Below are 13,698 nucleotides of genomic sequence, written 5' to 3' on the forward strand. Positions count from 1 at the left end.
TCCTAAATAGTTCCGCCACATTTTTTTTTAGAGTTTCATCTCAAGTTCCAAAAATGTTACATGGTAATTTTTAAAAATTAGAAAAAGATATATATAAAAAAGCAGTGTCCTCTCCGTTTCACTTCTCTGAAGCTGTGATGACTTCAGAATGTGTGGTGACGTTTAGGTGACAAGGCAGGAGGGTGGGAAAGGATAAGTGACTTTCGTGGTGCTATGTGCAAGCAGCAGGCACTTCTTTAGGTTTCTGTGGAGCGGCTTTGGAGGGGAATCAAGTAGGTTGTGGAGCTCTAAAACCCCTTTACATCAGACCTTAGTGTCGTCGCTGCCCCAAGGTAATCACTGTCAGAGGCTTCATGCTCGTGTAAACAGGCCATTTCACGTGTATGCCTGTTGTTGTCTGGTTTTGCAGGAAAGACTATATTCTGTATAGTACTCTTTTTATTACTCATTCAGTATTAACATCCACATCTAATTAATACTGCTTAAAAACCCAAATAACATTTTTTATTGATTAACCATAATTAGAGATGTTACGTTTATTTCTAGGTGTTTTTTTTGTGATAAATACTGCTGCAACAAACACCTTCACACAATTATCTTAGATACGTGTGTTTTTAATGACAACAGGACAGAGTCCCCAAAGTAGTACTAACTCAGAAGTATGCATATTTTAACTTTTAATGCACATTTCCAGATGATTTCCTCCAATTTGTAGCCTCTGGTGCTCAAATGAGCAAAGCCTGAGGAGGACTTCCTCAGTACCTGTGAATGTTATTCTTTCAAACTTTCTGCTAATCTTATGGGTAAAAAAATAGCTTATTATTCTTCCCTTGTTTTCTGTTCACTATTAATTCTTAAAATTTACTTTTTGGTTTCCTAAGGTGGAATTTTTATCATGTTTTCTTTTTTGATAAAAGAAATATGATTTCAAAGAAAATGTACTTTTTCCTTTGAAACTATTATTGGTCTATTATTGGACAATCACCTCAAAATAATATCTCTTTTCAGATGATTTTCAGCCATTTCTAAATTAAATTCTACTGTATGGTGCCAGATTTTAAGCAACTTGAGATATGCTTCTCACCACTGTCTTCAAATGCTTGGGTTCTGTAATTACGGTAGGGAGGATCTTCTTAAGTGCATGGGAATCCTTTCATTTCGAGGATTCTTGAAGAATTACAAATGCTTCTAATAGTGAGAAAGATTTTTCCATAAGATTGGAGTTTCTAAAAACAGCATTGTAAGAAAAGCATTTTTATGACTTGCTTTCTAGGCCTCATTACCCAACGTAAGGTGAATGGGGTCATGATCCAATATTGTCATAAAAGCAGAAGCAGCTCATTTGAAAAAAAAAAGCCTCTGGGGTAATGAAACTGTACTTCCCACTTTGTGTGCTGAATTAGCACATCTCCATTCACATTCAGGCTGTGCAGAGTGGAGGGCTGAGCTTGCCTGAATAAGGAATGCTCACTGAGCCGCCATTCAGAATGGATGGCTCCAGAAATCCTCCACTGTGGGTCCAGTTGCACGGGGAATGTAACCAATCACTCTCTTCACATCCTAGCAGCTCAGGTGTTCCTTCACAGACGATTAAACCTCTGGGAGGGGTTTACGGCTCTCCGAAAGGGGCCTCCTCAGCATCATCTTGCCATTTGACATACTTTTCATGACGTTTAAAGGACTTGCATAGATGTAGTCAGGGGAGTCTGTACTCTGGGCCAGCTAGGCAACAGTGGGAAAGCATTGCATTTCATCCTGGGTGCCACAAGTTTTAGAAATAGAACTGATCAAATCTGGCCCACCCATATAGGGGACGATAGAAAGTTCTGGAAACAATGAAATGTGGCAAATTGTGGAATGAAATAGCAATGTCTGGCTTGGAGAAGAAGCTGTCTGCAAGCGTTTGCAAGGCTTGCTTGCGTGTGGAAGGTGGGCAGACCTTATCAGAAGGCAGCAGAGGCGACTTTTTGTGTAGTTTAAACAGAGTTCACCGATTCCAGCTTTTCCACAGAGGTGGGCAGCGCTGTAATGGAGGTACAAATCTCCCACAAGACACTCCTGCAGTTGCTCAGAAGTGGCTACTGACCACAGCATGTAACTCAGGAGCCTGTGGACCTGGGGCTGCGGTCCAGCAGGACAGAGCATGGAGTGGGGGCTGCAGTGCAGGCGAGAGCAGGGCTGTCGCAACGCCCTGGGCAGTGTCCTCTGTGACTTGGGGACCCTTCCCAGCTCTGCCTGCTTGCTCTGAGGTTTTGTGAGACGTGCGCAGCGTGCATTTGCACACTGGATGTCTGTGAGGACGTAGACTGGCCCCTCGCGAGAATGGCAAACCCGCCTCCGCAGGTGCTTCCGGCGTCCTTGGCTTCGCTACCCCGTCACCTCACCTCCCCAGGTACAAACACGGTTCAACACTGTTACGCGCCTTTCCCTGTACACAAACTGTACTTTCACTTTCTCAAAGACATCGAATCCTCTGATTTATGACGAGAAAGGGGTATGAGAACGAAAGGCTGAGTTTATGAAGCTCTTTTCAGTAGCTATCTACAGTCAACAGGTTTCTGCGATTGACAACAACCGTCATCCATTCGGAACTCCGTATTTTTTGTGTGATCATGTAACACATCTGACAACCAGTGTTCTACAATTGGCAAGTTGATATGTGATAACCACATACCTTAAGTCAGTGGTATTTAAAACTTGACCGAAACTGTTAATTCCCTTCAAAACATTTCGGTGAGCAGCCATTACCGTGAAGAATAGACTGTAAATCGCTCAGCCTAGAGCCCAAAGACCGAGACGATGTGTTTCCGTCCTGCCTCCGGCTCTGTTCCCACAGCACCCAGCCGCCCGCACAGAGCCGCCTGCGCATGTGCGGCCTGTCGCCGCTGGCGTGGAAACTGCCTCTGCGCGTTCCCGGGAGCGCAGGTGCGGCTCCTGCCCGGCTGCTCTCTCAGTCTCTCACCAGGAGGCACGGCTTCTGCCTGGAGAGGAATTTCCAGGAGCTTGCTCTTCTCTCTCTTACCTGTCTGGCCTCTCGCCTGGCTTACGCAGTTATTTATAAAGTGGCTTCAAAGGCCCAGATAATGGACTATATTCAGGAACTACGTCTGGCTAATAACAGGCAGGATATTTATCATAACTTGAATTTAATCTGAAAGAGTACCTGACTAGAAGAATGCATTATATGTTAATATCTTTGAGTTTATAATTGTACTCCCCGCCCCATAGACTTCTATAACATTGAAAAGTATGCAAGGTGGAAAATTCTCAATACGTGCAATGAATTTAAAAAATCAGCCTTTAAAAATGTAATAGGAGGTTGAAAATGGATAGCTAGCTCATCAATGGAATGAGTGTGTCGCGTTCAAGAGCCCCCATCACTAACAGAGTCTGGCGTCTGACCCCTTCCCAGGACCCTGCCCTGCTGGGCGCTGTGCCCCATTTGCACTGAGCGCTGCGCTGGGGCGTCTGCACGCGTGCGCCCCTCTCCCGGGAGCATCTACGTGCATCGTTCATCTCGGAGCTGGGCCAGCTCCTGGCCTCTCGTGGGAATGCTGCTAACTGTCACTGGTCGCTCACCTGGGAAGGCCAGCACCCTGTGGACAAGGCCAAGTCCGTCTTTCCCTTCCTTGTGCCGTGAGTGCCTGGCACCTGGTGCATCATCGGTAAATGTTTTTCAAAATGAGTTATTAAGTACGATTATGGATTTTTAATCCAGGATCTGAACCTTCAGTGCATTACATATTATGTTTTGCTTTTCTGAGATCTAAATTCAGATGGGTAGGGAGGATGGAGGAGAGTGGGCTGGGGGAGAGGATCATGGGAAAAAGGCATAATCAATCATTCACGGCGAATGTAAAAACTAATTAAAGTAAATGGCTGTGGGAGCATGGCTGCAAATACACAGGATATTAAATCCACCTAATTCACCCCCGAAATTGAACTCATTACAGTCCACCCTCACCTCACCCAGGGTGCTCCCACTCTTTATTTCACACTCCGGTTAATAGCTGCTCCCCACGCCTCAGGTCTGGGAGTCTGCACTTCCTGCCACCACATCCAGCGGGTTTATTCCCAAGTAATGAATCCTATCCTGCCCCTCCAGCCCCCAGCCTTGGGCTGTTGGAAGAGCCTTCGAGGTGGTTCCCTGCAAACACTCTGGATGTCTTCTCTAATTCATTCTGTTTTCAAAGCCTGCCTTATAGAGGTGCCATCATCGCACAGCAAACTGCACATATTTGTAGTGTACAATTTGACAAGTTTTGACAAATGAGTTACCCCGGTCACAATCAAGGCTGAGCAGACCCGCCACCTCCTGCCTCTCTGTGACCCTTGCTTACGCTCACTCTTCCCGGTCACCCCTCCCCATCTGCAGGCAGCTACCACCATCAGTTTGCATCCTCTAGGGTTTTGAGATCATACAATACACACCCTTTTGCCTGGATTTTCATTCAGCATAATCATGTTGAGATTGGTCCATGTTGCTGTGAGTGTCAGCAGCGCCTGTGAATCGCCGAGTCGTACCCACTGGGTGGGTACACCACTGGTTGTCGATGCATCACCTGGTGTGTCCATCTGGCTTGTTTTCAGTGTTTGGCCTTGCAAGCAGAGCCCTACGGACACCCATGTGCATGTCTTCGTATAGACATGTTTCATTTCTCTTGGGAAAACACCTACATGTAAAGTGACTGAATCATATGGGAGGTATATGTTTCAATTTAGAAAACAAACTGTTAAATTGCTTTGCAAAGTGGGGGTACCATTTACATTCCCACCAGTTGCTTCACGATCTTGTCGACACTTGGAATACTCAGTCTTTAAATTTTAGGTGTGATAACATGTATGCAGCGGTATCCCATTATGGTCTTAATTTGCATTTCGCTAATGACTAATGATACTGATCCTTTCACATGTGTATTGGCCATCTGCGTATCTTCTTCAGTGATGAGTCTATTAAAGGCTTTTATAAACGATTACATCTTTTATTGAATTTTGAGGTTTTATTTTTTTTTAATATATTCTGGATAGAAGTCTCTTATTGACATATGAACTGCAAATAATTTCCCTTAATCTTTGGCTTGTCTTTTTATCCTCTTAACATTGTCTTTTGAAGATACAAACTTCTGGTGAAGTCCACTTTGTCAATATTTTCTTTTATAGGTTATGCTTTTGGTGTTGTAGCTAAGAAATCTTTGCCTAATGTAAGGTCATAAAGATTTTCTCTTATGCTTTCTTCTAGAAGTTTATGTTTTATATTTAAATCTATGATCCATTTTGAGTTAATGTTTATGTAGGATACTAAGTATGAATCTTTTTTGCATATGAATGTCCAAATGTGGAAAACACTGTCCCTTACCCAGTGTTTCTGGACAATATATTTTTTCCAGTACTTGACAGTGTTGATCCACTATCTTCCCACTTACCTCGTTTTTTATGAGAAACCTGCCTCAGTGAGTTTCTCTGTGTGTAAAGCATCTTTTTCTCCTTGTTACTTTGAAGATTTTTCATTGCCACTGGTTATGAGAAGTTTGATTATGATGAGCCTTGGTATAATTTGCTTTATGGTTCTTTTATTTAGTTTTCATTTTCCTTCTTGGATTTGTAGGGGTGTTTTTTATTTTTGGAAAAATTTTGATCATTATTTCTTCACCCCCCCCCATCCTTTTGGAAACTTAATTACGTGTGTATTAGATCACTTCAAGTTATCCCACAGTTCACTGATGCTCTGTTCAGTTTTTAAATCATGTTTTCTTTGTGTGTTTCACTTTGTAGAGTTTCTATTGCTATTTGTACAAGCTCACTAGCCTCTCCTTTTGCCATCTCCAATCCAGTGCATTTTCCATCTCATACATTGTAGTTTTCATCTCTAGTAGTTCAGTTTGAGTCCTTTTATAGCTTCAGTGTTGCTACTTAATTTTCTGGGTATATAGAATAAAGAGAACTACTTCAGTGTTCTCATCTGCAAATCCTAATATTTGTGTCAGTTCCTGGTCAGTTTTGATCAGCTGGTTTATCTGGTCAGTATGGCTTATGTTGGCATGTTTCTTTGCATGCCTGCTAACCCTTATTGGAGTCTAGACATTGTACTTTTACCTTGTTGGGTGTTGCGCATGTCTGTACTTCTGGGTGTACTCTTGAACACTGTTGTGAGACAGAGTTAATATCATGGAAACAGTTTGCTCCATTGGAATCCTGCTGGCAGAGTCGTAGGCGAGGCCAGAGCCGTGTTTCCTCTGAGGCTGGTGGTTCCCCATTGCTAAGAGAAGACCTCCTGTGTACTCTGTGTGATACCTCCTGAACTACGAGGTTTTCCCACCAGCCCCGTGGGCAGATGCGACCCCCAGCCTCACTCAGTCTCCTCACAGGCATGTCCTGGTCAGCACTGAGCTGAAGGTTCTAGAAGGACCCCTGTGGCTTTCCGGAGTCCTGTGTCTATGCAGCTTTCTCCTCTCCAGGACTCTGTTCTCCTCAGACTCCTGGCATTGTCTCCTCAGCTCAGTGGCCTGGTGTCCTCTCCCTGGATTTCTCTTCCCTACTCCACAAAGTGGGGCCTTATCAAGCATAAGCGGGGTGAGGCCTGCGCTCAAGTCAGTTTCCTGTCTCTCAGGGTCCATTTTTGTTTCCTGGCCTTGGTTGTCTTGAGAACTATTGTTATGTATATTTTACGCAGTTTGTAGGATTTGTTTTACAGAAGTGTGTGTGTGTGTGTGTGTGTGTGTGTGTGTGTGTGTGTGTGTGTAAATTTGGTTCTTGTTGGCCAGAAGTAGAAATCCTCCATTTCCATATGTTCTTTCCAAAGGACACACATGACTGTGTCACTTTCTTTCAGTGGCTCCCCATCGTGTGGCATATGAGAGCCTCTCTCATTTCGCTTGGCCTCCCCCATAGGTTCTCTCAGTGTTCTTTTAACTTTCCCCAATTTTTCAGCTGTACTGAATTACTTGCTTTTCCTCCAGTATGCTTTGCTTTGTATATTTTTGTCTGCCATTTCCTCTTCTAATCTTCCAGGATTAAGAATCACTTTCTTAAGCTTTTCTTGACCTTTTCTTTTGTTGCTCAGAATTGGCCATTCTTTTTTATTTGTACTTCCACTAACCTTGCACTTACTTTGTTGAAATTTATTAAACTGCTGTAGCTATTGAATTATACCTCTCCCTGGTCCATTAGTCCATGGATACAGAGATGAGGCCTTCCTTATTTTTGTCTCCTCCATGTCAGACACTGTGCCTGGACGTAATGAATGTTCAGTAAATTGTGGAATAAATCAATATAATCAGAATGGTGAGATTATCATGCCATATATTAAAAGCTTCAAGGGAGGACAGACCTTCATTGCAGTGGTTCTCACCCATGATTTCACATTTGAATCACCTGGAAAGCTTGGCAAATTTTCTGATGCCCAGATCCCAAGAATATTATAATCAGAATGTCAGACAATGTGCCCCAGACATGAGCGTATCCTCAAAGTACCCACGTGATTCAAATATGCAACCAAGGTTGACGAATCCTTCTTGTTTAGTACTTTTTAATGGTTCCATTGAAATATAGCATGAAATTCACCCATCATGAGTGCATAATTTAGTGAATTTTAATAAATTCATAGAGTGTGAGACCACCATCACGCAGTTTTAGAGCTTTTCCCTCACCTGCCAAATTTATCTTAAGCCTGTTCAGTGTAACTTTCCACTTACACTCCACCAGCCCTGGGCAACACTGATCTGCTTCTGTCTCTATAAATTTCATTTTTCTTGATATTTCATGTAAATGGAATCATACAGTGTATAGCCTTCTGCATCTGGTTCTAATGTTTTGAGGCTCATCCTGTTGCAGCATGCGTCAGTATTTCCTTCCTCTTTTTTGCTGAGCAGTATTCCATCGTCCTGATACAGCACATTCTGCCCATTCATTTACCAGTTAGAGGACATTTGGGTTATTTCCAGTTACTGGTTATTTCCAGTTACTGGTTATTAGGACTAATGAAGCAAGGAACATTCACGTACAGTCTCTGTGGGCATATACTCTAATTTCTCTTGGGCAGATCCGTGGGAATAGGAATTACAAAGCCACATGATAGATTTAGATTTAACATTTTAAGAAATTTCCTGTTTTCCAAAGTGGCTGTATCATTTACATTTATTTATTCCCACTAACAATGCATGAAGGTTTTAGTTTTTCCATATTCTCACCAGCACTTGTTATTGTCTGTCTTTTTTATTATAGCTACTCTAGCTGGTGCATAGTGGTGTCTCATTATGGTTTTAATTTGCATTTCCCTTATGACTAATGATTTTGTGCATTTTTCATGTTCTTATTAGTAAAGCATATGAGGTCTGACAATTACATTTGCAAACTCATCCTAGAAAAAGTGCTACACACCTCATTGCTGAATATCACTATTGTCACCTTTGCAGTACTCCCCTTGGGAAGCTATGCACTGATGCCAGCACCTAGTCCCTTTAAAGTAATTTTGGAACTCTTTTCTGGAATGGCCATCAGAGCTGTCGTTGTATTACCCTTGATATCCTGAATGTCATCAAAATGTCTTCCTTTCAATATTTCCTTTATCTTCGGGTAAAGAAAGAAGTCACTGGGGCCAGATCAGATGAGTAGGGATGGTGTTCCAAAACAGTTATTTGTTTACTGGCTAAAAACTCCCTCACAGACAGTGCTGTGTGAGCTGGTGCATTGTCGTGATGCAAGAGACATGAATTGTTGGCAAAAAGTTCAGGTCGTTTTCGTCTTTTTCATGCAGAGTTTCCAAATAGTAAACTTGGTTAACTGTTTGTCCAGTTGGTACAAATTCATAATGAATAATCCCTCTGATATCAAAAAAGTTCAGCAACATCATTTTGACTCTTGATTTGGACTGACGGACCTTTTTTGGTCATGGAGAATTGGCTGACTTCCATTGTGCACTTTGACGCTTTGTTTCAGGGTCGTATTGATACACCCATGTTTCATCACCAGTGATAACATGGCCCAAAACATCATCTTGTCAATCTAAAAGATCTTGGCAAATTTTGACTCTCCCTTTGCTTTTGTTCATTGGTGAGCTCCTTTGGGACCATTTTTGCACACACCTTTCTCATGCCAAGATTTTCAGTTAAGATTTTCCTGTTTCTCTACCGATGTTTACTTGGTCTGCTATACTTTTCACAGTCAGCTGATAATTTTGACGCATAATTTGATGAATTTTTGCAATGTTTTCATCAGTTCTGCTCATTACTGGCTGCCCTGACCTCCATTCATCAGTGACGCATTCTCTCCCCTCAAAAAATATTTAATCCATTTGTACACTGCTATTTTCTTCAAGGTATTATCCCCATAAACTTGGACTAACATGCCCCCGATTTCACTTCCACTCTTGCCAAGTTTAACAAGAAATTTAATGTTTGTTCGTTGCTCTAATTCAAGCTCAGACATTCTCATGACGGCACATAAAAACTCGCAACAATAATGAACGCCACTCAGCAAGACACCGCCACACGTTGACACGAACACAGCTGTGAGATGCTGATATACCAAGGTTATGAAACCTTACCGAGCTGATTGTACAGTGTTGCCAATGTAAGCGCGCGGTGGTAAGTTCGCAAACTTAAGTGTCAGACCTCGTCTGTCCACTTAGGTGAAATGTCTATTTGTCCTTTGTCCTTTTGTAAGTTGGTTTGTTTATCTTCCTGTTAAGAGTTTTTTATTTATACTGTATATATGAGTAAGTCTGTCACCAGTTACATGATGTGCAAATATTTCATTCCAGTCTGTGGCTTGCCTTTTTATTTTGTTAATGGTATCTTTTGAAGTGCAAGAGTTTTAAGGAAGTTTATCATTTTTAAATTTTATAGTTTGTTTTGGGGTTGTATCTAAGAGATATTTGCTTAACCCAAGGTCATAAAATTTTTCTCCAAAGTTATCTTTTAGTTCTTAAATTCTAGCCCTTACATTTAGATCTATAATCCTTTTAAGTTAATATTTTGTAGAGCTATAGACATATAACATTATATTAATTTCAGGTATACAACATGATTCAATATTTGTATATATCATGAAATAATCACAATAGTCTAGTTAACATCCATCATCATACATAGTTATCAACATTTTTTTTCATGTGATAAGAATTGTAAGATGTACTCCCTGGTAGATCTAATGTCTGGTTGGAGTAGGGTACTTATTGTCTAACTTTGTTGTTTTGCTAAGCAGCCCCCTTTTTTTTATCTTCTGTCTAGAAAGAGCTGCATTTCTTGGGGCTTTTTTCTGCTTCCATTGACATCTCTGGGTTGTTGGCTTCCTCAAGCACTTGAAATGCCCTACACCATCTGCTGTCTTCTTGCCTTTTATTAAAAAGTTGCCTCAGAAGGCCAGTGGATAGAAAACTTAGGGATTTTAAGTTAGAACTTTGAGAAAAAGACTGAAAGTCAAAAGCAACCAGAAATGCAGGCTTGGCAGGTGGGACATTCTGCACCATGGGCTACTGAAGATGAAGTCCAAGAACCAACAAGGGCGTGGCACTGACAGACACGTTAGGTGTCCTCCAATGGTGAGGTTCTTATTTCCTGAAACCAGCAGCTTCAGACGTTCCTCCCCAGGGAGGACGGTGGCATTCAGGCACCGCGCAAATGGATCCCCCAGTCCCTGATCCTTCCATATGGAGCTTTTTTATCTACACAACCCCGTAAGGACAGCAGAGGGGCGCAGGGGGTGGGCGTGAGCTGGGAGAACATTCAGCATATTTAAGTAGCTTTTAGGAGCCCAAGAGACGGGGCTATGTTCTCAGCATGTTTATGTTGTGTTCAGCGTGCTGAGAGCTCCACAACCAGTTACAAATGAAAATATTTCCAACACTTAGCTCAAATATAATTGTTGTGTATACCAAAAAATCCTCAGGAAAAGAGAAGGCTTTGGCCTTTATGTATTGTAAAATACAAGTAAATGTGTTTGTTAATTTAAAATGAAAGTATTTGGAGTTCTTTAAGAACATTTGGATCTCAACTAATGAAATATTAATACAAATTTTTGCTTACAAGCATTTAATGTAATTTCATTGTATTTGTCGGTATCCAAGAGGTCATAATTATCCCTTGAGAAAATACTCATTTTAGTAACATGTTGGAGCTAAGGAATAACATCCTAGTAGTCCTGAAAGGAATACTGGATTCTGAATTGTGTAATTCCAAATGCTTTTATTTTGGAGATAAGTCAATTTCATGTGATTCAAAAGCAAATACATGATAAGACTGGCATCTCCATTAGATGTTATAATGGAAAAAACAGTAACTGAAGTACACAGCCTGAAAAGGTTAACTAGTTCATCACTTGACCCCTATGAACTTGAAGTAGGTCTATACTGCCATCAGGGATGATAAGGAAACTAGTTAGCATAATTAGAATTTGTTAATGCAAACTTGTTACTCAGCTGTGGAATTGCCCTAAAGAGATATACTTACCACATCATCATGTATGCATATTTTCAGCTAGCCACTTTGGGGGATCCAGCAACACTAAAGACAGATTTGGCACTTGTTTCCCAAGTGTCAATTTCATTAACAGCAGTGGGTGTGAAGTGTAAATAGTGAAGGAAAAGTTATTTCTCTTTGCAGTTATCACAAATTGCAAAATGTGAGACATTGCAAACCAACTGAAAACTGTTTCTTTACTTTGTATATGCTGGTCACTATCCCTGTAGTTTTTTCATTTGTTTGTGTGCTATTGGTTAGGAGACTAGATTTTTCAATATTCCTTTATATTCAAATTGTGAGTCTTATATAATTACTAGTGATGTTTTGTGCAGGCAAAGATTAAGTGACCAGAAGTCAAAAGCTGCTTAGAAACTTCACTGGTTAATAAAAGTGTCCTAATCATGTAAACTGTGGAATTCAGTGAGAGGAATAATGTGTGATGAGACTTAGAATGAGCAGACTATATCTACCTGTTTAACCTGCACACACACACACACACACACACACACTCACACACACACTATGAATATTATGTATGCAAATCTATCTGTATCCATGTATAATCTATGAATATACCAGACCATTTACATGCATACATATATATGTGTGAACTGTTAAAAGATAAACCGAGGCATATTAAACATTTTAATAGTTGGCCAGACACCCCAATAAACTTTAATTAAAAAATATAGAGAGAGATAGTTGGCCAGACCATGTAGCCGATTAGTTAGCCTTTCAGTTTTTCAAGTTCCCTGTCTGCACAGGTCTTTGCCACAGTCTGTACTCGGTCCTGGGATTTGTAAATTTCCCCCAGATTAACAGTGCATTTCCCAACATCATGAATATTTTATCCCACGACAGCTCAGCATGGAACTCGTGGACCAGAGTTTCTAGGTTTTCATTCCTGAGGCGACTGTGTCCGGATCAGGGCATGGATGGCCTGCCTCATTCTTAACGCCCTAAGAAATGCCTGCACCTCCTCGATGTAGATTCCCAGCGTCCCAGACGTCCAGGGAGATCCGCCTCACTGGGCCACGCTTCCCTGAGGCTGGAATGATCCCATCTTCCTATCAGGGAGCCAGTCCTGCAGCCCCTGACGGCTGTGCAGGCGCCGCTGGGCCCGAAGCTGCGTGTTTGCTCTGCCTCCCGTGCCCGCAGCTACAGCCCCGCTCACTGTGCCTGGGTCTGTTCCCTGGCCTCTCGCTGGAACCTGGAATCGGGAAGCTCAGAGCGAGTGTTTTTCTTTCGTCATGAATGGTTCCAGAATTGGGGACGGCCCCGCTGCAAGGCTAACCCCGTTCGTTCGGCCTTGAAACAAAACTTTGTACAGCAGAGGCCTCACAGCGGGCCCAGTGAAGCGTAAGTCTGGCCCAGACCCACCCCCAACCCTGTCCGATTTCTGGCTGCGCCCCAGCCCTCCGCCGGAACCGGCCGTTTCTGACTCGGACCCAGGCCCCCTCGGGACTGGCCCTCGTTCTGCGTCAGAACCATTCCGACCAGGACCGGTTTCCGAGTCGGAAGGGGTTTCACTCGGACCCGGCCCGGTTTCTCAGTGGGACTCGCTCTGATCCGGATCCGGTCCGGCGTCTGGACCGGGCCCGGTCTGACCCGTGTGCAGCCCTGTGTGTGGGTCAGACCCAGTGTGACTGTGGCCGGTTCCGGGGCCCAGTCTGAAGAGAAGGGACGCTCCTGGCAGGAAGGTGGCGGCCGACCCGGGGCCGCGCTCGGCGTCAGGCCGGTCCGGACCCGCCGCTGGAGAGCCCATTTCTGGGAGAACCGAACTGCCGTCAAGCCTCGTTTGGTGACTTGGGGCTTAGCATAAGCTACTCCATTGTGGGCCTGTTGCCTTGTTTTTAACAGTATACTCATAAACTTGATGTATATACAGAATTTCCCCCCAAAATTTTCTTCCTTTTCCCCTTAATTTCTCATTTTTGTAGTGAAAGCACCATCTTCTTACTTTGCTGTCATCATTTAGTCTTATGTGTTAAAATACCTTTATACCTCTCCCTGTAAAGTTTTACCACAACATAAATGCATATTTTTAGATTTTTTTAAAAAATATTTTTTTCCGTTTTCATTGCTGTGAATTTTAGTTTAAAAGCCCTTATTAGATGAATCCCTTAATAGCAGTCTGAATTATCTTTATTCAAAATAACAGCATGAATTCAAATTTAGATTAGATGAATCTTATTGCTAACTCTTCTGAGACCTATTCATCAAGTTACAGCTAAAATCAACT

This window comes from Hipposideros armiger, unplaced genomic scaffold (genome assembly GCF_001890085.2).
Source record: "Hipposideros armiger isolate ML-2016 unplaced genomic scaffold, ASM189008v1 scaffold_163, whole genome shotgun sequence".
NCBI lineage: Eukaryota > Metazoa > Chordata > Mammalia > Chiroptera > Hipposideridae > Hipposideros > Hipposideros armiger.